Below are 26,452 nucleotides of genomic sequence, written 5' to 3' on the forward strand. Positions count from 1 at the left end.
AACGCCAGAGCTCGATTTTGCGAGTCGCATGCGACAGGCAGAGATTGACTACGTAGCAAGATGCCTTCATGTTTACAGTCATGTACCCGCACACGGCGTAGCACTGCTCTAATTTCAGCACGGGAAATAAATGAAAGAGGTAGGCGTCCATATATCATATCCAATCACACGTACAGTGCTTTCACACGCACATATACTGAACATCAGACCTTAGGCCTAACTGGAGGTTGCTGAGCAACAGCTGCCTCCATCCACAACTTTTCGGGGCTTTTTACCGTCTGATAAATACAGGATAACATTTTCACTTAACTTCACACAATCTTAATGTGTTTAAGTTTTTAGGGTCTAATATGCAAGTGTGGAAAGTTGACATTCAAACTAATTAATTATCAAATTATTCTGTGATTATTTTGATAACCGGTTAGTCGTTCAGAGACCATGTTTGATTTAGAATTGTCCAAATCCTCACAATTTTGGGCTCTCAGAAGTAAATATCTGATTTCTGTAGTCCTCGCTGTGAGCAGACTTATTTTCTTTGTGTTGAATCAAAGTAAAACATCTCCAAACGTTTTGTTTTTAATTTAGAAAACAATGATTAGCAATTTTTGCCTATTTTCTGACATGTTGCAGGCCAAACCAGTAACTAACTCTTAATGTTTGTGCTGTCAATTTCAAATCGCGTCCTTCCTTTCAGTATAGAAGTAGAGGGACGTGCGTAGATGCTTAGCACTTTATCTTTTTTGAGTGTGAAATGATGACAAACTTTGTACATTCTCCATCATTTATATTCTTTCTTCCTGGCTCACCACCAATTTTGGTGTGTGTTTACAGGAGCAGTGGTCCGTTTGGAAAAAATATCACTGTAAAGCTTTGAGGGAGAGATTTTGCTTTGACTTTTTTTTTTCTCTTGTATTATTCGAGATATTTGATTTATAATTCAAGTTGAGCCACAATTCGAAAAACGACACTGGACATTACCTCACTGAAAAATCCCCAAAGTTGGGTGTTCAGTGTGGTCCAAGCTGAAATCGAATCTTCTTGTGGTTTCAATGATGATCTGGGTCTAGGTGTATCAGACCTGCTTTAAAAACGCAACTCCTTAATTAAAGCGTGTTCAGTAACTTTATTCGTTTTACCTCCCTGTCTTTGTTCCGGTCTTGGGCAGACATGGAAACTGGGAGGGATGGAGGGTGAGCAGGAGGCAGCAGATGTTGGGAGGTTGTGCGAATGTTAATGTCCTGACGTAGCCGTGGAGCTTAAGCCGCCTCCTCCTTCCCTCCATTCCTCTGTGAGCGCCCGCCAGGCTTTCTCTCCCGGGGTCTCCTGACATCCTTGAAGCCCGCGGCTCTCCTCTTCTCTCTGCCGTCCCCCTCCCGCCTTTTGTCCGTCTATGGACTCTCTCTAGTCAGTAGAGAGCAGATCATCCCATGGCTAAAGCGGATAAGGCCTTTGTGTCGGGGGGCTCTGCGGACCTGTAATGAGCCCCCTCGGCTGGCCCGCTGGCCTGCTTAGCACTCACTGGGGGCTTGAAGTGTGTGTGAGAGTGTGGGGGTGCGTGTGTCCGTGTGTGTTACAGAGTGACAGTGTATGTGGATTATGAGGAGGAGGGCATCACTGGCTCCCAATGAAAGAGCTGGATGGATATGTTTATGGGTCACTTCCTGCTTGGCCTACATATCAAATACACGTTTGTGTGTAAAAATATCTATCTATCTATCTATCTATCTATCTATCTATCTATCTATCTATCTATCTATCTATCTATCTATCTATCTATCTATCTATCTATCTATCTATCTATCTATCTATCTATCTATCTATCTATCTATCTATCTATCTATCTATCTATCTATCTCTGTCTGTCTCTTTCTGTCTGTCTCTGTTTGTCGAATCTAGTTTGCTAGCTAGCTAATATAGCTATCTGTCTTTCCATCCATCCATCCATCCATCCATCCATCCATCATCCATCCATCCATCCATCCATCTATCTATCTATCTATCTATCTATCTATCTATCTATCTATCTATCTATCTATCTATCTATCTATCTATCTATCTATCTATCTATCTATCTATCTATCTATCTATCTATCTATCTATCTATCTATCTATCTCTGTCTGTCTCTCTTTCTGTCTGTCTGCCTGTCTCTGTCTGTCGAATCTAGTTTGCTAGCTAGCTGCTAGCTAGCTAATCTAGCTATCTGTCTTTCCATCCATCCATCCATCCATCCATCCATCCATCCATCCATCCATCCATCCATCCATCCATCCATCCATCCATCCATGGATGCATCCATCTTTTCTTAGTCCTTAATTCAAGACCATTACTTTATGCTTATTATTGACCTTGCCGGTTGCTCCGAATGACTTAATTTGTTCTGAATACCACAAACAAAGCCATGTTTCTTATCTCATGCTAATGTGCTCCCCCAGCAGAGTGCATTGATACACACGCACGCCACATAGCCTTCCAATCCACACGTTATTGTACTGTTTTCTTTTCAGCCTCTTGCTCAGTTCTCGCCTCTTTTGAGAGCGCGGTCCGTTTCCACTCAAATGAGCACGAGCGCTGTGCGAGAGAGGCAGCAGCAGAGGGCCTCTCCTTATCCTCACGTCAATGGGGAGTGTTTGCAGAACACCCACCGTGGGCCCGAGGGCCAGGGGGTCATCAAAACCTGCGTCCTCTCCCCATTTGAACCTTTGACAGCAGCAAAAACAAACAGTGCTTAAGCTCTCATCAGAGGCTTGAACTTGGCAGGGGCTCAGTGGTCTGAATTAACTTCCTCGCTGGTTTGTCTACTCTTGACACCTGTCTGAAGTCGTTAAGGAGAGAGTGCAATTTGGACTACTTGTTTTTATAGGCCTTTAATAACACTAAGCTCTTCTATCGACTAAAATGGCTTCATGTCTGTGAATTGGCTGCCAAATGTGTAATTATGCTGTGTTAAAAGTGGAATGTTGGCATCAAGTGTTTTCCCATAACGTCATTTCTGAACATGGTGGTCATACATTTAGACAACAGTTCAGTTAGCTGCAATTTTACGCTCACCGACTGAAAATTCTATTGAATAATTGAGTATTCAGATCAAATTAAAAAAAAGAAGAGATTTTTGCTTGGTTAAAGAACATTTATGAATACACAAGAAAAAATATAACACATTGCACTTAATAATGGATAACTTATTGGTTTTCATTTTTAAATAATCAACATTTGTTTTTTTCTTCTCTAGGTACATTAGTAAGTGAGATTTTGTGTTGTGAGACGGTGACATCAGAACCACAGTAATAGTTTTTCCAAGAAAGGTCTTCAAATTAGTCAAGTTGTTGATATACTAGATAGGCGACAAAATACGAATATGAATACGACGAAATGTGAATAATGCCTCTCATTATGATACAGTGCCAAAGCAAATCTCAAACCATAAGACATTTTTGGTGAAATAAATGCTTCTAATGATGTCAATCAGAACTGAACATTATTTTCTTTCATTATATTCTTTGTTGAAACGGGTCCTGCATTGGATATTACATTAGCTATAGTTGTCCGAATATTGTAGTTGGATGTCTTTTCCGGTATATACTGTGAAAAGTAGCCATGTTTTTTTTTATTATTATTATTTCTTTCGTAAGGTTTTTGCAGTCTGGTTAATTACGTCTTGTAGTTCATCTTCTTTTATGTTTAAAATTCATTTGCCACTACACATTCAGTGACGGTGCAGATGAATATAATTTATTAATTTACATTTGTTGCCATTTTGTCTATGAAGATTCCCGATTCAATGTCTGAGTGAGTGACACCCATATAGATGCAAAGGCGGATCAGCAGCCAGGCCTTTTAGCATCATCATGCAATAGCACTAATTCATTCACAGCAAATACTTCTCAGTCCCAGCAGGGGTTTCTGAACATGAACGCACACACACATGCACATTTTCTTTCTTTCAGTCCGTCCACTTCTGTGCTTTACTCTTCCGTCAGTGCAGTCTCTCCCTCCCTCCCTCTCTCTCAGTAGCTCAGCCCACCCCCTTAGGCCTTGACAGATGTATGGTGAACAGACCACATACATGGAGGGGTGTCACCTTACCCCCTCTGGAACTCAAGGGCTAATACGCCACATTTAGGAGGCTGCCGTCCTTTGTTCTGCGAGGATAAGACATAATAGGGATGCTGAGACCACCTCCTTTTTTTGTGTCCCTTTTCAAAATGTTATTTCTTCAGCCTCTTTATACACTCTTGTTGTACCTTCGCTCTTCATCTATCGTTCCAGCGTAATTGTCACCTTGCTCACATACTGTATCGCCCAACCATTGCTGGAATGCTGCAGAAGATTTGTTTGGGTAATAACAGTCATCGGACATTTTGCACATCTTAATTTGTCTGCCAGTCTGGTCACAGCACCACTTGTTTGTGTCACTCATGACTAATTTAACCACTAGCCAATGTTGACCATCTCAAAAGGGGATTCCCGCCCCCTCACACACCCATACCACACTATTTAGAGTCAGACATCTGGATGGACTGTGGTTTAACTTGATTGCTAATGGTCACTAAACTAACACCTTTGCTATGATAATTTTTGTTTTGCAGTTATACTATAGTGAAGTTTTAAGATTTAAGTTTGTGGTTATTTCTAGAGATTCTCGAAGTGCGGTATGAGCGCAACTTGTGACTTTATTAAATGTTTAAACTTCTTTTACAGTTGATTAAACTTTTATTATTTTTTTTTTATTTTATTATTTTTTTTTTTAACAGTACATCGGTACAGAGCCCTAAAGTTGACATAAAATAAGAAAAGAAATCTTTGCGTTCCCTCGCAAATAACTTACAAATAACATTTAAGTACCATTCTGTTTTATTTTGCTTTTGGGTGCAACACATTAGCAATAATTTTTGAAATCTTGTTTTTCAAAAATGTGTTTGTGTGTAAATTTTATTTACATTTCATATACAATCCTTTCTAATTGAATCATTCAGGACAGCTTTTGATTTTCCTGTATTTAAGCACAGCGTTGCTGTTTTAAACTATGCATAATGTTAGATTGGCTAACACATATATTAAATATACTTTTGGGGGGAAAAAAAATCTGCCTATTTTTTGATGAACTCGTGTAATTTCTTTACGTCTCTATAACAAATTTGAGAACCTTTCTTCTACTCCAGTTCGATTAGTGTTCGATTTTCACTTATTGTGATGATTGTTTATATAACCCGCACCCCCCACCAACCCACCACCACCCCCGTTTGATGCCCACATCAATAAATTAACTGAAACAGTCCCAATGCTAAATGGGAATCCTAATCCGGATCAGTACCAAATTGAATTTTTTTATATAGCAGATATTCTTGAATTTTGAAAGACAAATCCATTTTTCACTAAAAAGTGAATGACAATGACGTTTTAAATAAAAAGAAAAAAAAATCCATTATCTTTATCTGCGCGAACATTAAAAACATCAATTCAACATTCAACATATTGCTCCCCCCTTTTTTAATGGTTACCTGCGTTTCCAATTGTAGCCATTTTCGCTGATCTTAACTTAATTATTTAGTTTACTTGGTCTTGTTGCACAACAGCAAGAGAAATCCCCTTGACGTTGTTGGTGCGTCTTATCCGTGTCCTCTTGTCCTTTGAGAGGATAATGGCACGGGAGGGTGTCCTGTAATTTAGCCTCTGTAACCATTGATCAGCTGGATTTATGTGCCATTACCTCATTGTTCCAGTCAACAGTCGTAATTATGGCTCACACGCGCACAGATTGGAATAGGCCTCCAGTTACAGTGGTCCCAAATACCTGAATAAGCGTTTCCCAATTGACTCTGGTGGAGCATGGAGATGAGAGGGCTGGATGGCTGGATTGAACGTCCATTGTCTTCAGTCCAATAAGGAACATGCCTTCCAGTCCAACAGCGAGTCTATCAATGACATGGTGGACTGACCTGGATCAAAGGTTTATGTCCAATTGATTTTTGGTTTGTTTTATGGCTATAATAAACCAACATCCCTTTGCAAGAGGGTGATGACACCCTGCAGCTTTCAGCCCTTTTGCCTCAGGACATAGCATGCATTAATTGCCGATTCATAGCAATAGAAACTCAAACTTCTGCAAAATCCAATGCAAAGTAATACAAGATGGGCTTGGTATCGATTCTAATTTGCTCAATTTGATTTAGATTCACAAGAGTTCAGTTCAATTTGATTTTCGTTTTTTCCCGGTTTGATTCACAAGATTTCAATCCAATATTGATTAATTATGGAGCATCAATTGTTCATGAATGTCAATGACATCCATCCATTTTCTTGACCGCTTATTCCTCACAAGGGTCGCGGGGGGTGCTGGAGCCTATCTCAGCTGGCTTTGGGCAGTAGGCGAGGTGCACCCTGAACTGGTTGCTAGCCAATCGTAGGGCACACAGAGACGAACAACCATCCATACGCACAAGCACACCTAGGGACAATTCGGAGCACCCAACTAACCTGCCATGCATGTCTTTGGAATGTGGGAGGAGACCGGAGTACCCGGAGAAGACCCACGCAGGCAAGGGGAGAACATGCAAACTCCACCCAGGAAGGCCGGAGCCTGGACTCGAACCAGAGTCCTCAGAACTGGGAGGCAGACGTGCTAACCAGTCATCCGTGCCGTCCACACTGTAAGATTTGTATGAAACTATATTATTTATCTGAAACTTCAGTCTTATAATGTTGAGCCACTGTATTTAACAAACAGGTTGCAAACTGTTTCATGTTTGAACAACATTGAAATAAAATATTAAGGCTTAATGTTCAATTAATAATGTGTGAACACCAACCCTAACTAAGACTTTTTGTTGAAAATTCCTCAGAACTGGGAGGCGGACGTGCTAACCAGTCGACCACCGTGCCGCCATTCTTCACTTTAACATCTCTCTGAAAGTGTCAAGTAAATATTAGCAATTTTACCTTGAGAAGGACAAAATGTGATTCACTCCCCTTGTGTTGGGTCTCATTCGATTGTGCAGGTGTACCTGATGTCGTGGCCCGGGAGTGTAGAACTAAAGTAACTAGATTATAATTAGTCGCTCAAAGGCAAAAGTTTACGTAGTTTTGTTAACCTTTTGTGATACTTTTTCAGAAGTTTCTGACACTTCAGAAAGAAGCACACAAAATACAGTATAGTAATAGTTTACAAGTGCATGTAGTGAAGGTCGTTTGTGTAACAAACTCATCAAATTAGTATACGTCTCTGCTTGGGGAGCTTCATGGGCACGCTGTACAGAGCATGTCAGCCATGGAATGTAGATTCTGTGATTGTCGCTGTGCTGCGTGTCTGTGAGCACGTCTTTGTTTTTCTTCTGTGGGCAGATTTCAAACAGCATCTGGTGAGCTCTTGAAACGCACCACTACGAGTGTGTTCCAATGCAAACTGAATTATTTCTGCACCCCCCTTGTTGTCAGTGTTTGGAGACACATGGTGGCATCGCTTCCTCCTCCTCCTCCTCCCTCTTTCCCCGCCTGTCTCTCAACATGTACACATTTCCATAACAGAAAAAGATTTTTTTTTTAATTATTTTTTTTAATTTACTGCTTTCCATAATTTTGCAACATATGGTATAAACGATTTTGATGCAAATGCACACGCTAATTATTTGCAGACGAGCCTAAAACGGGGCCGGCACTGAAGTGGAATGAAAGCAAATTTGCAACCGCCTTAAATTTTGCTAAGCGTTTACTGTTAAGTAAACTTTGCTAAGTAATTTAATTAGCATGGACCGCTGGCAGGCGCTCAGGGAGAGAGAAGCTGGGTGCACACAGTGAGAGATGAGAAGGGACGGAGTTTATAATGTTAACAACATATGGCAAGGCAAATTTATTTATTCAGCACTATATCATGCTAGCAAGAGCGATGTGCTGCGATTGAAATATCACCACCTAAGCGCCAAAGCTTCCATTGAAAGTACATCTTGGCAAGAACTAGTACACATGTACATTTTTGCACCAGCTGTCTTTTTATTACATTGGAGCATCTGTCTATTATATGTGTGAGCGCGTCGACATACATTGATTTTAGACACATAAGTAGTGGTGGACCTCTGGTGCCATAATGCAGCAATTCCATTAGATTTGGCATTTGTAAACATTCTATGTAGCCACATTTTCTTATATTGATTGTAAATAATTGACGTATGTTATAGATTGTTCCTTTTTTTGAGGAATTAGTTCCCAAAAACAGACAAGACATGAGAGTTGGGGAAACAGCGAGTCATTATATCCAAAACTACAAAGCAACAACAGAAAGCATGTGGGAAAACAACTTGCATGGAAAAGTATGGATAGGGAACCTCAACGTTCTGAGAGAAAGCTCGGCTAAGGAACCTCGAAGTACTGACAAAAATGTAATTCAATAACTATTATGCTCTGGGATTGGATCCCAAAAACGCAGACACAAATAAGATTTTAAATATTTATTCACATCGAGAGGTGAGAAACGAGTTGCACAGAGAGATTAAGATTCTAAAGAAATTAAAGATTCTTGATATCACATAGCTCCTGACATCACATAGCGCATTCCCAGTTGAAACTAGATGCTGATTACATCAGTTCAAAAAACAGACACTTGACCTCACGGTCATGACCCAAACATAACCCTTACATGACCCTAGTCACGACAGTAAGCATAACCCTTGCATGACCCTGGTCATGATAGTTTAAGCATAACCCTTGCATGACCCAAACATAACCCTGTCATGCCCTTGCATGACCCAAACATAACCGTGGCATGACCCAGTCATGACACTTGGCAAACGACATCTTGACTGTTTTGGAATCAGTATAACTTGAGTATGAGTAAACGTAGTACGTTTTGGAACTTAGTCTGTGCATTCACCCCCAGCAAGTCAACTTTATTAATAATTATATGCGTGTGCATGTGTGTGTCTGGTAAAGGGAGTGTGTATAAAGTCAACGTTTTTAATCTCATCAGTTTGTCTCCCTCACACACTTAGTCTGTTTCTGTTTACACCAATGACAGCGAGCGACACACAAACAGGAAGACGAGGGCTCAGATGCAATTGAAGTAATAAAAACCCCTTTGTTTTAGTTTGTATTGGCCCATTCATCATCACTTTATTTAATCGCGGGGCTGTAATTGTGCCATCCCCGACCACGGCTAATGGCTGTGTTCGCCTGTGTTTGCTTTGTTGATGGAAATGAATGAAATTAGGATAAACAACCGCAGAGTCGCGTGTAATCAAGCTCTGATTAATGCGCCAGCTATTTCAGCGCCGTTCCTCATTCCACAACACCTGATATCGCTCCCATAAACAAATTGTGTTTGTCCAAACGGAGAAATTAAATGACGCATTTGATGAGTTTATGATTGACCCGTGCCGTTTTTTTGTGGCTCATTACTACGTGTCTCTCAGGGCCGAGAGGTGTGTGACTAATGCGCCGTCACTTCCCGCGTGAGGATTCATCGCCACCGCTGATTAATGGCAGCCAAACAGCATTTTAATAATTTTTGATTGTGGCTTCTGGCAGCCGCAGAGAGAGATCAAGAGAGGAAGACGGAGGAATTGGGGGGGAGGGTGGGGGGGGGGGGGGGGGGGTTGCGTTTAGAGGGTCCAAAGACAGAAAGAGTTCCTCCCAGATGAAAATGTTTTATGCCATAGCGAGATGAGCAGACGGTGGCATGATTATGCACCGCGTGAACATCCCCATGAATCTTGCTCTTGAGAAGTATTTCATGTATACACGTTTAATGAATTTCCCCTCTCGTTATTTCATTGACTTTCTAAGCTGCAATGTATCAAATTGGAAACAAATATGTGCGACACGTCATACGGAGGATGGGTGAGACATAGGGGGTGGCGCATGTCCAGGTCAGGGGAAGGTCATTAGTTGGTGGCTTTATAGTGAAGGAATTAAGGAAAGATCGTCATTAATTTTCAGGTGGACTCAAAATTCGTCAACACAAAAATTTGATTTATTTTCAAATATTTGTGTAGCTTACAATGAACTAACATTTGTTCAATTGCCTTTAAATTACGCTTCTGGTTTTGTGATTAAAAAATTACACCAAGATAAATTATTTCAAAATTTTCCACCATTTATGTGACATATAACCTGTACTGCTGAATTAAAAGCAAGTTGATCTTTTCAACAGGGGAATGAAAATAAACAACTGAAATAATGTGGTTGCTCTGGGATGTGGCTGTGTTCGGAATTTACAAATCACAATCAAAATCATGTTAAATTACTCGGCACACACTTGCCACCATTTTAAATCTGATCATCCTAAATAAAGTTCAGATGTTCTCGTTTTTCTTGCCATGTTTTTTCTACTTTCTTGCAGAAGCTTGAAGATAATTTTTAACAGTTATGTGTGGCTGTTCATAAGTACCTCCACCTTTTTTTTTTAAGCAGTCCTAAACCTGTGTTCTTTTAGTCATGAATATTGTTGTTTGCAGCGAACCTACCTTTTTGAATAAGGGGCAAAAATTTCAACCATGTTTTCAAAATGTTGAAAAAACTTAAAATCTCTCAAACAACTGGAGAAAAAATATATTGTGGTCTGACGAAACCCAGATTGAACGTTTTGGTTAGAATTTCAAAAGGTATTTTCAGTGCAAACACAACACTGCTAAAAAAAACGAATTATTTTAACAGTACCCATCAAAACTGACTGAACTCTTAATTCAGCTCTGAGGTTGTGCTGGTGTCCCTAATAAATAGTCCTGGAAGTGTAGCTAAGAATTTACAGGAAATGTGTTCGTCATTTCACAGATAATATTTATTGTCATGTTGTAAGAAATTTCCCCTTAACATTAGAACATGTTGATGTTTGCCACAAAGCCCATGACGGATGAAGATAGTAATTATTTTTGAAAACATCATTGCACAACAAACCACAACGCTTGGTAGTTAAATGTTTTGTTTTTTTTAGAGAATCTGGTTGTTTGGGCCTCTGGAAATGTCATTCTTGTTCCATGTGGCAAAATACTTCAATGAGGGCAACCTCTTGTACATATTTATCATCCTAATTTTCAGTTACAATGTTTTGGACATATTTCCAGCATGTTCTCACCTGCTCTGTGAAGCCATGCGTGGCTACGCACATACTTGCATTGTGTTCGTTCTCACGGGGCAGAAGCGTTTTAAATGTTGCCGCCAAGGCGCACTGTGTTCGTGCCGCCTCCTAAAGTGAAGGTTTGTTTGAATTAAATTAGTGTGGGTCACTTTTTTTTTTTTTCCCCTTCCCGTCCCAACTCAAAGCCACAACGCGCCTAATAAACATTTAGACACCTGTCGTATCCAATATCATGTTCCAGGCCTCTGGAACAGATGGAGGTGAATTGTTTCACACTTCCAACGTGAAGCTTAATTTTTCACAGATTGCACTGTAACACCTCCTGAACCGAACCCACACATTGGGCACAGTGTTCTTTTCTTCTACCCCTTGTTTAAGTTTGCGTGGCTTCCATCTTCCTCTTTCTTCGTGTGCCTGCACCTTTCAGTCCTTACACAACAATCACTCGTTGAACAACACAAGCCTGTTTTAAGGGTATCGTGTTGGAAATTTTTGACAATTCCTGGGCTGTCGACAGCCTAAAATGCAGGCTTTAATTTGGACAAGGAGTTTTAAAAAATTTGATAAATTGATGTGGTAGTTAAGTTCATCTTAAAAGAAAACAGGTAGGTGGAAAAAGCCTTTTCTTACACAACAGCACTTTGAAACAATAATTCATGCCTTCATTACATCTTGGCGGAATTACCGCAATGCACTTGATTTTGGAGTCAGCCAGTCTTCACTCAAATTTCCAAGTTGACTCAAATCCTCTTAACTGGAACACTAATTGTGCTCTGTTTTGAAGCAAGCATTTGGCCTTTAACTGGGCATCGAAATAGAACTCGACCCACAATGTTTCAGCCAGGAGGTATAAATATGAGAAAGTGCACCGCCGGTCTTTCATCTCTTTGTGCCGAGACAGGCGGATTGCTGCGGGAGAATTAATGTTCATTTAATTTCCCTTCTTTCTCCTGCTCATATATTTGCATTCTTCAGGTTTCTCTCTCTTATATATACACACTCTGTCCGAATAGGACTTTTTTTTTTCCAGAGCTACTACATCTGCAGCACACATGTTTCCAGTTGTACAATATTTTGCCTGCTTACAAGAAGCCATCCACTGGTGTTTTTCTACCAAATACAGTTTTTATTTAACTAAATCATAAGCTTACCCAACTACACAATTTGACTATATTAGGTCACTTCATTCAGGAAAAAAACAACAACAACACGTGTTCCCTTTTTTTAAGCTGAGACAGAATACAGTGCCCAGTATTTATCTGCCTTTTTCTACAGAACCCAGCAACGTATTGCAATTATTTTTTTTAGACTAAAGTTGGACTTCTGCACTATATAGTGACATGCAGTCCAAGAGCTTTATCAGATATTACAAAAGAGTAATGCAGACCATTACACACAGATGATAAATCTTTTTAGACTTTTTTTTTATTGTCTGTAAAAATGTCAATGAATTCTTCAGTTTGTCATTCAAGCATCTAGCCACCTAAACAGCAAGTGACTGCCACATTTTCTTGGCAAGCTAATTTGAGAAATTTGCAATTAGTCTTGACTCACTTTACAGATATTGCTTACAATTACTTATAGTCATAGACATTTCTGGAGATGACATTTGGATGAAATCTGATGTACACTGTTGTTTTTCTTCCAAAAAAGAAACAATCCCAAAATGGCAGCGTTAAAAATTAGTAAAGTTAAATAGTTATTTTAAAAAATATGATTTGGCAATATATTGTGATATTACAGAGCACCATTCTCATATCGATTCAATATGCAGCCGAATCGATGTTTAAACATCGTTTTTGGTGGAAATATTCAACAAAATGTGTTACTTGGGGTTAGGTTTCACACATTAAGCATTGAAGAATGAAGTTATATTAATGGAACATTAAGCCTTAATATTTTATTTTAGTGCTGTTCAAACATGAAACAGATTGCATACAGGTTAAATACAGTGACTCACAGTTATAAGCCTGAGGTTTCATATAAATAAATACATTTTGATATAAATCTTGCAGTGTACATGTACAAGTTTACTTATTAGTATTTTCTAAATTTGAGTAAAAAGTCACAATAATCAATTTATAGATTCGTATCGAGGTTTATAGGTATCGAATCGAATCGTGACGTATGAATCGTGATACGGATAGATTCGTCAGGTGCTGGGCAATTCACACCCCTACTGTTAACCTTACACCTACTTCTTAAGGTAATATTTTTCTGATAGCCTGACGAGAGACTTCATTAGATACACCTGCACATCAAAAGAGTCCTACTTTCCTGAACAAACTAGGCAGACTAGAGAGTGGATGGATGAATGGATGTTTTTCTCTAGGACACTCGGATTCACAAGAGGTCTCAAATTAATACGTCTTTCAGTTATTCTGATTGTCTTTGTAAAGGCAGAATTTTTTATAGGCTTGTTGCGGCACATAATTGCGCAGGTTTATCACCTCACTTACTTCATTTGACAGACAAATAGAAAGATTTATGTATGGATTATATTAGATTATGTTCTCGTGGTTATGTGACTCCGGGCCATACAACATTATGTGTATGTTCCTGTGTCCGTAAGTGTGTCCAATAACCCTGTGTGAGATTAGTGAATCTGCAGATGCGTAATCTGGCAAACCTTCATAACCCCATTATGTGCCAAAACGGACCAAATCCAAATCCAGCCAGGTATAAACTCTGACCTTGCGTTGATAGAGTCTCGCTGTGGCCAACATGAATGATGCGCAGTGTTGACAAACTCTGCAGTCCGTTGGACAAGCGCGAGTGGGTCTCCGCATCAGGACTTGATCTGTACAATCAGCTGCAGTAAATAGACTGTTGTCATTATTTTCAATTGGCTGGGATGTGTGGTTGTGTGATAGCGAACGACAGTTTAAATCCCTCAGCTAGCATTGTCGGGCCTCCTATATAAACACACGGCAGTTTGAGAACAGGAATGAGCATTGATGATAAACGTGTAATCCCCACACACACACAGTCCATTAAACCCAGTGGATTACAGTTTGGGGAATTACAGCAGGGATTTCTGCTGTCTTCCCGTTTTGCTTCCTCCCTCTGCTATTCTTCTTTCACTGGCCTCGTTGTTGTCAACAGCCACGCTTGGCTGCCAATCCCGAGCTTTGATGAGGCAGTGTCAGCTATTTGTTTGGCCCGCAACAAACACGTCTCCCCATAGAAACAATGTACGAGACGGAGAAAAGCTGCACAGGCGCGAGAATGGTCGTCCCGGCGTGTGATAATCTGCCACCTTCCTCCCGCTTTCCTGTTGTCTCTCTCAGGTCTCATTCTCTCCGTTCTTAACTCTTGTCGCTCTCCCTTTATCTCGTCGAGGCAGACTGTGCCAGCGTCGGCTTGCGGCTGATTACCGGTGTAATCACTCACATTTTAGATGATCTGATAGGAGAAAGGGCTCGCAAATCATCTTAACACCTCCTCCAATACCCACCAAACTCTTTCTCAAGATGGAAGCCAACTACTACTTTTTTTTGTAGTCTTTCTTGAAACAATCCGAGGCCGTAAAATTCCCTCAGAAAAGCCCAGTCAGAACAATGCCCGGGTAAGCCCATTCTGCCAATATCCGCCGCTTATTTCAGTGTAATGTAAGACCTGGATTTGCTTGTGTAAGTAGATTGGGCCACAATGTAGAGTTGATGTAGCTAACTTTATTTTAAGTGGATATAGGGTGTGTGTTTGTGGCTTTCTTGCGTCTAACAACTAGCTTAATTTAAGACACAGAAATGTTCCCTCTTTAAAGCAACAGTTGACTTTTTGATGATACAGTTGAAAACGTACAAAACTATTAAGGTTTTGCCTTAAGACTTGAGATGTAAGGGATGGGCGTAATAGTTATATATAATAGTTCAGTTTAGTATAATAGTTTAGTTATACATCATATTTATTGTGTTCAATATATTTATTGCAATTCAATTCAAACAATACAACAATAATAGAAATTACAACAGAAAAACAGAAAAAACCCACCCCGTAAAAAACTCAAATCCCCTATCAACCCTGTCACATACAAAAAAAAGTACACAAAAAAAGAATATACCTATAGACCAATAATATACAAGTCTACATAGTTAATATTTATTGATCAGTTTGACAAATCAATAGTGTCTCTCTCTCTCTCTCTCTCTCTCCCTCTTTTTTATTTTTTGAATCATGTTTATTTATTTTTGTATTTATCTTTAGATTTTTACCTTTATTTATTTATTTATTTATGTATGTATATATATTATTTTTTACTGCAATTTATATTTATTTTTTAGATTTAATGTTTGAAATATATTTTAGATCAATTTCTATTTTATTTATTTATTTATTTATTTATTTATTTATTTATTTATTTATTTATTTATTTACTTATTTGTGATGACATTCTAGTCAATGTCAACTAATCATTGATATTAGCTGTCAGGTGCAACTGTTTGCTTTCCACTTCAAAATTTAAACAATTGGTAATGTGTAAGGTAAAGGTTGCAATGCAAAAGCATTTGATTGATTGATTTTGTTTCCTGTTATATGTTTGCATCATCTTGGGAGCTGGTAATTAGACACAAAGCAGCCCCCCAGCAGAAGGCTGGGAGCCTTGAGGGCCCGCTGGTGGGATGGAGCAGGGGGACCAGATTACGCTGGTCTCGGGGCACTAATAGATGAACCACATGAACCAGCCGGGGCCCCATTGCTTTATTCATTCCCCCAGTGGACCCCATCCACAGGTCCTGAGCAAAATGCTGCATAGTCTTTTTGCTTTTTTTTTTTTTATTTAACAAGATTCTACAAATGTTCTTAAAATTTACTACATATGTCATACTGTTTCTATGTGTGTGTCAAGGGGTGATCATCTCTTCCATGTCCTTAATTGACTTTGATCCAATTTTGTTGGTCTTTTTAATTTCCCATAATGCTTCTGATCAATAGCTTCCTCTCAGCACTAACTCAATTAGCAGCTTTAAGCCTCTTTTTCGCTTCCTTTTTGGTTGGGGCCCCAATTTATTATTGGAGAGCTTTAAATAGAGATCAATAAAGCCAATATGTTGTTTCAGTGGGTGAGGGTGTACATTGACAATTTTCATTCTAAGTTGAAGTATCAATGAGAAAAATGCTTGAAACCTACTTGGATTTCCATCCAACTCTGGGATTTAGTAAACTGACATTAGCTACTTGTCATGTTATATAGAGTGTGCTCACTTTCTGGCACGCGCAGCCAGGGCTGCCGCAGCACTTGAAAGCCATTGTGTGTCCTAAACGTCTTGACCAGAGTGAATTATAGAGCTGTCTGCACCAGGAGACGAGTACCAGAGCCTCCTCCCCACACCTGTCATTTGACGGCTGGGCCCGCCTCACCCTCTTCTTCAATTTGCCACTTAGATGACTGGCTCACCTGTCAGTGCATGTTCCTTGAATAAGTGCATATGGACATATGTCAGCTGAATATTTGAAGTTGTGGTCTTAACTAGGGATGGATCCGTTCTATGAGTTTGCACTGCTGATTCAGCCTCAACTAGTTTGGTGTCCGCAAAACAAGAAGCAGAGCATGATGTATTTCCATTGGTTTCTGTTTCATTTAATTCATTTTATTGCAATTACAACTCATTTAATGGCTGCAGCTAACGATTATTTTAATAATCGATTACGTGAGTCAAATCGCTAGTCTTTATACTCATATAAGTTGTAAATGATTAACTCATTCACTCCCAGCCATTTTCACTGAAGCAACCGTTCCCTTAGCGCCCGGCGGTTTTACTGGATTTTGAGTGATATTACAAGGCCCACAGAATACTCTGTTCTATTGCTATAAAAACATGGTACCTACCAAAAGAAAGATTAGCATCTTTTCTTTCATCAGGAAAATAAAGTATATTTCTATTTGTTTCCGTTTTGCAGCAATTAGCATTAGAAGTACAAGTTTCATCATTATTCACAAATATGCTTAGAATTGTGGGGAAACAGCTTTTTTTCATCATGGCCCTGGTTGATCTATCATACTCTGCTGCCACCTGCTGGCCGTTTTTATAATTACTGCAATTTTCTTTTTCACCCACTCTCAGAAGTTGAGAGACTGCATCAAAGCCTTTTGTACGCGCTAGCATAAAAAACATAAATACAAATTTATAAAACGTCTTTGGGACACTTAATACATTAAAAATAGAACGTATTTATACGTTTTTGGGAGCAAATTAGTTAAATTATGCAAGCAGCACATCTTTGGGGCTGCAATTTGGTGGGTTGATTGGTTTGTTGGTTGTTAGTAGTCGGTTAGTCAGTTGGTTAGTTGGTTGGTTCTTTTATTGCGCTCTAAAAAGAGAATTGTTGAACCAATTTTTGATTACAAATTGAATTGTTGACCAACTTTAAAAAAATCGCTAATAGGTAACACATGAATTGAATTACCGTAAGTTAATCCAAAGTGAATATGAAGTTCAATTCATTATGAGTTCATTAAACTTAATATATTCACTTTGGAATAACTTAATCACACTTAAAGTAGCACTATGGAACGTTTCTGACTTAATAAAATATTTTCATAACTCTTTTGATGAAACATCGACTTAAAATGAGGAGGGGGGGGGGGGGGGTCTATATCATTTTCACTGGCGCTAAGCAAATTTGAGGAGGATGGTAGGAACACTGCCACACAAAAAATTACAAATGTGCTGAATTGTTTATTGCATACGTCACTTCCCACTTTCCCCATTCGTTACAAATATGGAAGTCAATTTGAATGTCGACGCACGGTACTGCTTTCCTGGCAGAAGCTGCAAAACAACTGAAAAGTTCTGTCCGAGGAGGCAAAAAAGAAAAAGGCAAACTACCCGGATTAAAGTACAGTCAAGGATCAACATTGGCCAGGCTTTCACTCGCTGGTGTGAGCTCAAAATTGACACAAAGCGCTTGTCCTTATGGGAAATGTTGTCTTCCTTCACGCATAACATTACCGCTTTTGTCCATATGGCGCCACCATAATCAACATAAACTGAAAGTTCCTTAGTGTTGCTTTAATGTATTTACTTTGGATGAATTTTGGATGAACTTAATTCAAGTGAATGCAATTTGTAATTTGAAATTGGTTCAACTATTCTATTTTTAGAATGTGGTTGTTTGGTGGTGTTGATTGGTTGGATTTGGCACTTGGTCTTAAGCACAGGTTACAGAGACCCTGAACCTTTTGAAGTATGTAGATGAGTCATTACTCAACTCGGGAAATGAACACCTCAACCATTAGTGACCTCGTGGTCACTACTAGCCGTTGTCTCTCATTTACTTGGCTCCCCTTTGAAATGAGACCCTTCCTGCATGGTGCATGAGGGCACGCTTGCACAGTCCAGAATCCAGAGTCTGAAATTACCACCGGACACTCTTGTAAAGCTTGGCGAGTTAGTCATTACCCCCAAAAAGGCTTCCAAGTTTTTGACCCTCTTTAAGTGTGTCAGTACTTTGTAAGGTAGCATTGCAAGTGCTCTTTAACATTGGTCAACCTCTCTAGCTTCAAGCGTGTCTATGTGCAGTATCCTTATTTCAATTTGGCTGAAGTTGCTCAGCGGTATTATCGCGGCTTAAGGATGAAGCATGGCACTGAGCCCTTTCAAATAGGACCGATCTAAGCCTATATGTAAACAAAACCTGAAGAATTAGGGGGAGTGGAGCTGGCCAACTCACAGTAACTCCTCTGAACCACAGAAGAAGAGAGAGCCAGTGGCAAAAAAAACAAAACTAAGAGAGACAGAACGAATGAAGCCGAGTTCTGATGAAGAGCCCGCTTCTTTTTAATTGCGTGGAACAAAACAACAGGGACTTGGTAATGGGGTTTTAAATGGAAGCACATTTGGATAGATTGTGTAACGCCCTGTGTGGGTGTGAGCAAGGAAGAGAGGGAGCGAGGGAGAACGACACCGCGGGCGAGTGGGCGGCATTGTGTGGCAAGAACAAAAGGCGAAAGTTGGCAAATGGGGGCACTCGGCGAAAAGCTTGGAACCAAACTGGCCGACTAATTACTGCTGCGCATTGTCAAGGCGGAGCAAACGCAACAAAACCGGGATAAAGATGAATTTTATACCTCATCCTCCTCGCTGTCACACACAGAAACAAATCCTGTAAATTGAAAAAGAAAATACGACAACGCGAGCAGAACGAGGTAGAAGGGATCAGGAGGATTAAACTATGATATTATACAACTGAGGCATCCTTTTATTCTAGCAATCCCTCCTCACAGCACGTTGCAATTTCTATTTCCCTTGTTTGTCTTTTATGGAAGAAAAGTTTGGGATGCATGCATAGTTTTAGGTCAGTTGTAAGAAGAAGAAGAAAAAAGTTACTCCGTAGCTTGCTGAGATGGACAACATATGATTTTGATGCTGAAAATTCGATGATTGGATTTGGACAACTCAACTTAAAATATTGTGTGACAGTTTAAGAAGTTAGAAGAGAAAAAAATGGAGTTTAACCAACATCCCAAAACTACCTTAGCGGCTCTACCGTATTTCATGGAATGAATGTCGGGTGTTATAAAGCTTAGTGGAGAGGCCTAACATCTCCCGGCATATTCCTTCTGCATCTATCTCCCCTCTTCCACTTTTGACCTTTTTTGTATTTCTTTATTCTGTTTTGACAAGTGTTTCTGAAACTGCGCTCCCCTTTTCCTTAACTGCAGAGCGTTCACGGGCGCGCGCCAGCGATTTAGAGATAAAAAGAGGCCGTCATCGCCATTCCCGCCCTGCCACTGAGCGCCTCAAACTGCCTGACAAAGCTGCCAGATCTCATTTGGGATCCCACAGTCAGAGTAAACTTGCTCTGCCCATTTACAGTCAGTGAGGGGCAGCGCAAAGTCCTGCTCCAGCCTTGTCAGAAGCCTCCAAGTGTTCCTCGTTTTTGAGGCAATGAAAGCTGATTTCTTTTTTTCTTTTGGGTCTACTCCTATTTCTGATGTTCTCATCTGCCTTTCTTTCATCAGTGCTCTTAAGTTGAGCACCAGGCTTTTTCTTCTGGCCAAAATGAGACAGCACCTAGATTTCACTAAACAGATAACATTATTGTTAACGCCAACTGACAAAAAAAGTAGCTTTTCCCAATTGCCAATATAGTCAATGCCCATTAATTTTTGGTCAGAGAGAAGTTTTTTTTCCAGGTCCATACTGTGCTCCCTTCTAAAGGAGAACATGCTGTGCCTTGTTTTTGTTTTTTGTTTTTCTTTTGTTTTGTTTTTGCACCTTTCCTCCTTCCTCATGTCAACCGGCAAGCTTCCCGTTCTGTTCTATTGGTCATCGTCATTTTTCATCTTTCTCGGACGGCTTGTGACGGTGAAGTCAAATTTCTTGTGTGTTTTTACATACTTGGCAAAAAAAATCTGATTCCGATTTTTGGTGAAATCAAAATCTTACAAAAAGATTTTTTTGTTGTTGTTGTGTTTGTCCTCAAACATCTGGAATTGTGGAGAACTGTTCTGAAAACGACTCGCAGAAAATGATTTAAGACAAATGAATTTTAAGGAGCATTTTACACAATCAAACGTTTTTACTGACCAGGTAGGGTCAGCTGACTATCTAAGATGTACTGTTTGACATGTTTTTTTGTTTTGTTTTTGTTTTTGTTTTCATTAATGGTTGCTGTGATTCTGAGGGCTCCAGCGGTGAAAGTGTGGTTCTGGAACCGAGCTTATACATCTAACCCCATTGAGATAGTATTTGAGATATGTTGGAGACTGTAAGGTTGTCCAAACGCTCCCATCATCAATCCAAGATCTTGGCAAACAATGATTCTACGGTGCGTGAAATGCTTTTGTCAGTAAAAACGTTGCTTTTGGCTCAAATATTAGGCCAAAGGATGTGGAGCAGCACCTTTTACCTTCCAGAGGTAAAGGCTGTCCAGTGGTGTTTTAACCAATTTCTCTCGGAGGCTTGGCACGGTTACAAAAGCACCACTGGGCGAGAGCGCATCTCATCGACAGGAGAGAGAGGGAGAGGATGCTTGGCTGGACTCCAGTTGCGTTCCTCGCGGTGTGAGAGAGGAATAGCCTCCATTATCTGCCGGCATTTTCATGTGGAGAGACACACAGGAGAAAATGAAAGGCCCGTAGACGCAGGTGAAGGGGGTGTAATGAGACTTTAGTGGGGAACATTTTTGGCTCTCGCCAGAGGTTGAGCATCTATCTTTGAAGTCGGAAGTATTATGTAAGCAAAAGGTGGGGATCAACCCTCAACATTTGATTATGTTCCACAAAAAACAACAAACGTAGTGTGTATGTTTTTGAGGTAGCATAGTACGACATACTGGGGGTTTTTTTTTGTGTAAACATAAATCCATCCATTTTCTTGACCGCTTACTCCTCATAAGGGTCGCTGGGAGTGCTGGAGCCTATCCCAGCTGGCTTTGGGCAGAAGGCGGGGTACACCCTGAACTGGTCGCCAGCCAATCACAGGGCACACGGTGCACACCATCCACACTCACAATCACACCTAGGGACAATTCAGAACGTTCAAGCATGTCATGAATGTGGGAGGAGACCGGAGTACCCGGAGAAGACCCACTCGGACACGGGGAGAACATGCAAACTCCACCCAGGAAGGCTGAAGCCTGGACTTGAACCTGCGTCCTCAGTACTGGGAGGCGGACGTGCTAAACACTCAACCACCACCGTGCCGCCCTATAAACATGCAGTGTAATAGAATTTATATCAACAGTCGAAAGAGTCCTTGGTTGGATTAAAAAAATAAATACTGTTCACATTGACGTGAAGAGCAGATACATGACACATTAGGCAAAAAAAAATTGGAATTGGCCCCACGTTTTTAAGGTACATACAGAAATTATTATTATTTGTTTTGGTTTTCGGTATGTGCTTCCTCATTTTTGGCGTTGGCCAATAATTTTCTTTAAATTGGTATGCAGTTTTCCGGCTCAAGTAAAACTGGGCTTTAAGAAGAATGATCATGAATACAAAAGGGCCTTAATAAATGGGACACGAGCTTGATATATATACCGCAATTTGTTGTAGGTACCACCGCTGTATCGTGTTATTTTAAAGTGACTGTTTTTGTAGGTTTTTACTGTATATTTACTGTAATGCCCTCACATGTGAGAAAGGAGAGCCATAGTTTCCAGTACACGTTTCATCCATTTATTGAATAGTAAAGCACAAGAAATATAATGCTTCTGCTGTTAGCCACAGCTCACGCCCAGACTTTCAAATGCAGATTTGCTTACATCAAACGCCCCGCTCACACACATACACACAGACACTGTAATGCATACAGTATGTTCTATTTGAAAACCTATTTAAAAAATGTTTTATATTGTATCTTTTTATCAGCAATGTTTGCCTGCGCGATTAAATCTGCCACTATCAATTTACTTTTAATCAATTGTATTGGATCAGATTCTCAGACAGATAAAAAATGAGTGGGATTGATCAGGAAGCCAAATATGCCATCACTGTGGTGAGCGCCGATGGCTAACAGCCGACTGACTTGCTTCATAGCTTTTCTGTATCAAATTTCCACCAATAGAGGATACAATTACACCGTGTAAATTTACTCATCTGCGGGAAATGTCTCTGCGGATGCCCCTAACATGGTTGGCGAAATTTCAGGGTTAACTATTTTTGTGGTCGACTTATCCGACCTAATGGACTTTTTTTTTTTTTCCCTCCCTAATTGTCTAAACACCCAAAAGGTTGTTTTATGCAATTCTAATGAGACAATTGTGGAGCTAGCCTGTCAAAGGCAGCCCAGCCTGGACCGTCTGTGGCGGCCGGTCTCGTTGTGTCAAAGCCGGGCTCGCAATGAAACGTCCGTAATCTCTGTGCCGGCATGTTAATTTTCTAGTCTAAAGGGGGCAGCTCCCTTTTCATCACGGCGAAAGCTGCCGAATATTCAGCGCGCTGCAGATGTTCATGAATAATGTCTGTGGCCAAACCCCTGGCTGAGAGAGGATGAGGAGGAGGGAAGAGGGGGGCTGACTGAGCGAGGCCAGATGAATTACACGTAGGGGGGATCTGACAGGCGGCGTGGAGCTTTGTGATCATTCCAAAGTTCTAATAATCTCTCTCACCTTCTCCATCTCGCCGGTAATGAAAGAGAATAGGTGATTGCACCTCAGGCTATGTTCGGCACGTAATGACTCCTCCAAAGGCACAGAGCCGCCCAGGAAAAAGATGAACTTTGAATGAGCGGCCAATTGGCCCTGACAGAGTGATCGAGCGCGACAGCCATTCTTGTAGCAAAACAGACGTACTGCTAATTGATTATCAATATTTTAAGCAAAGCGATGAAAATAAGCATTAAGAGACGAGAAGGAAAAGGGGCTAGAGAGAGGCGGGGAGGGGGTTTGTCTTCTCGGGATGGGGGGGGGGGGGGGGGCTGTCATTTGTACTCTCTCTCTCTCTCTCTCTCTCTCTTTTTTTTTTTCTCTCTCTCTCTGTCTCTCTCTGTCTCCGTTTGTCTTTATCTCACTCCAATTTCTCCAGCACTGTTTCTCTCTCTCATTACTCCCCTCCCTCATGTTTACCCCAATATGTTAATAAACTTCTATTACTGTCATAATGCTGATTCAGTTACCTCCGCCAAGGAAATTATGTGTTCCTTGATTGTTTTTGTTTGTTTTTTTAAATGATGGTTTGGTATTATCCTGAGCATTTTCCTATTAAGTCATCCACATGTTGATCAAGGAACTGTCAGCATTTAATAAAAAATACAGTTTGTTCTGATTTGTGCTAAATCGTGTGTAGCTCAGCTCAACTCAAATGTATAGAGCACTTTAAAAACAACCACAGCTGAACATAGTGCTATACACTTTCTTTTATATATTTTTTTGGCTTCTTACAGAGGCCTTGGGGTTTTGTGCTCACGCTGACTGGTATTTGGAACTGTTCATAACTCCTTCATTTAGTACGATTCGGATTTGAATTTAAATGTCCCAAAATCAATGTTATTTAAATTACTTTATACTGCATTGCCCTTTTTTTGTGTGTGCCTTTATTGGGAGCTCTGTTCATGTTTTACATGATTTGGCCACTTAGGGGCAGTGTGGGCCCGCGTGTTATGATACACTAGCCACATTAGAGTGTAGAAGAAAAAAAAATCATGATCAAGTTATGCCAATAAAAGCAGCGTAGGAAGAGCATATGCCGGTGAGTAATGTTAAGATGCTTCTCTGTGTATATTCCTGAAGCGTGAATAGCCATTCTTTTGAGAAATAAAAGTGCCACAAGTAGCGCACAAATTAGCATGAGCGAGTCAGACTGGAGTAGATCATGACGATTCTTTGCACATCTATAAATTGAAGCAGAAATCATTGTCAAATCATTTTGAATCAAAAATTGTTGTAAATAGAATCATGAGACAGTAAAAGATTCCCACAACTAATAATCAGTATATATATATATATATATATATATATATAGTATTATTATTATTATTATTTTTTTAATTTTATTTATTTATTTATTTTTTTTATTTTATGACTATTAACATTTAACTCTGACAATTCAAAATGGACCCAGTTACCTGCTTGAGTCGCAATCCTAAATTGACTGCTCACTTTTTGATTTCAAAGCCTGAGTGGAGGTCTTTAGTTTTATCTTTTAATAGTGTTTTCATGTTTTTTTGTTTTTTTTATTTTTTATTTTTTTTATTTAAAGTACAATGCATGCACATCGAGCCCTCCATGACGTCCACACCAAAAAGAGCAGTCACGTTGTGGTGGAGACCACCAAGCCTGTGGCTCTGTTGTGGCACTGCGTGTTTGTTCCTGTAATGTGGTCAGTTGAGCTGAGTCCCATTGACACAGCCAGAGCCTCTCCTCGCCTTTCTCTTCTTCTAAGTGGCCGCCCCTTTCGCAGCCTCCTTGTGTCATTACGCCGATTAGCCGCTCCGGTTTACCTTTCATGTGCGAGGGTTTTGATGGTCTTAGCCGCGCAGCCCCAACACTACTAGCGCCGCACACACAAGACACATACTCAGCGCTGTGCCATCACAATGGAATCCAGCAGGCTTTCAGCGGGGGGGACTGAGTTTATTCTCCACTATTCAACAGGGTGATCAAGTGCGTTCACCCTAGAATAAGTGGACACACACACAGGCTCACACACATACATATTTTTGCACTAAAATTGTTGTGGATGCGATACTATATCAGTTTTTAGCACAAGGTTTTTGATCTACAGTCTCCCTGGGCCTCATTTACTGAGATTCCAAATAGCGGGCGCTAAATTATATTTCACTCTAACAGATTGTGCATGCCGTTGGTGGGATGCGTGATTTAATACTTCAATCTTTTGCTACGTCTAAATTGTGGGTTCTTCATTGCGTGTTGAGATTGTGAACACTGTTGGCAGCATGTGTAAAAGTGGTGGAGACCGCCATATTTGAAAGAGCATTTTGCTTGATGGGTTTTGTCATGGAATTAACAAATTTGTCATTTGTGAGAGTGCAAAAGGAAGTTTGAAGTGATGGAATTGCAAGCGCTAGTGGAAGAGGCAAACAAATGGATTAGTGAATTACAGAAAATAAATGTATTGCTCATTTAACTCACTTGATTGTGTGGCAATTGATGTACAAGTATATACCCAAATCTCGTAACGTATATAAAACTTGGGGACAGAACTCCCATAAAACAGCCCACTTGTCAGTGTGCTGAAATCAACTTACCCTGTTGACGGAAATGCAGAATTAGATTTTTTTTTTTTCAGTGGTGATATGGCATGACTCCTTCTTGTGACTGGCTATTGGTTGCATGTCTGCCTCACAATCAAGAGATTCTGGGCTCAAATCTCAGTTCAGGCTCTCCTGTGTGAAGTTTACGTTCTCGCCGTGCTTGCATGTTTTTTATTTTCTCAGGTACTCCAGTTTCCGCTCACATTTCCAAAAACATGTATATGTTCAGCACCTGTGACCTTGATAAGCACAATCCTAATGAATTTCAAGTATTTGTTGACTGTGCAATGTAATATACAACTTGACCACATGGATGGCCTTTGATAGAGAAGCGTGGGGACAAAGCAAGCGAAACATGCCCCTCCCACTTTACACAATGGGTGAGCTTGAGAGATGCAGAGAGTGAGGAAACATCAAAGCGAAGCAACAGCTGGCTGAGAGATCTCACATTAGGCTGCTGTGTGTGGCGTAGTACACGCCAGTTGAGCGGTGCCAGTGTGACCGTTTGTGTCCCGTCTTCAGTTCCCATCAGCTAAAGTTTTGATCTTTGGTCAACTAAAGCAAGAAAAAAAAGCTCTATTTATGAATATAAACATTTTCAATCGGGTTTCAGATTAGGTACCTGAAGTAAAGTTATGATGTAACATCTGTATTTGTCAAAAAGCCACAAAGAAAAAGCGAAACTCAAAGCTGCTTGCTTAATTGAGCTTATGTAAAGGATGGTGA

General features: G+C 40.2%; 1 protein-coding gene across 1 annotated transcript in view; it reads left to right on the plus strand.

Moving 5' to 3' along the window:
* Positions 1–26,452, plus strand: part of rsrc1 (arginine/serine-rich coiled-coil 1) — a 128,072-nt gene that overhangs the window by 66,968 nt on the left and 34,652 nt on the right. The window lies entirely within an intron of this gene.

The sequence above is a fragment of the Festucalex cinctus genome, chromosome 13 (genome assembly GCF_051991245.1).
Source record: "Festucalex cinctus isolate MCC-2025b chromosome 13, RoL_Fcin_1.0, whole genome shotgun sequence".
Classification (NCBI taxonomy): Eukaryota; Metazoa; Chordata; class Actinopteri; order Syngnathiformes; family Syngnathidae; genus Festucalex; species Festucalex cinctus.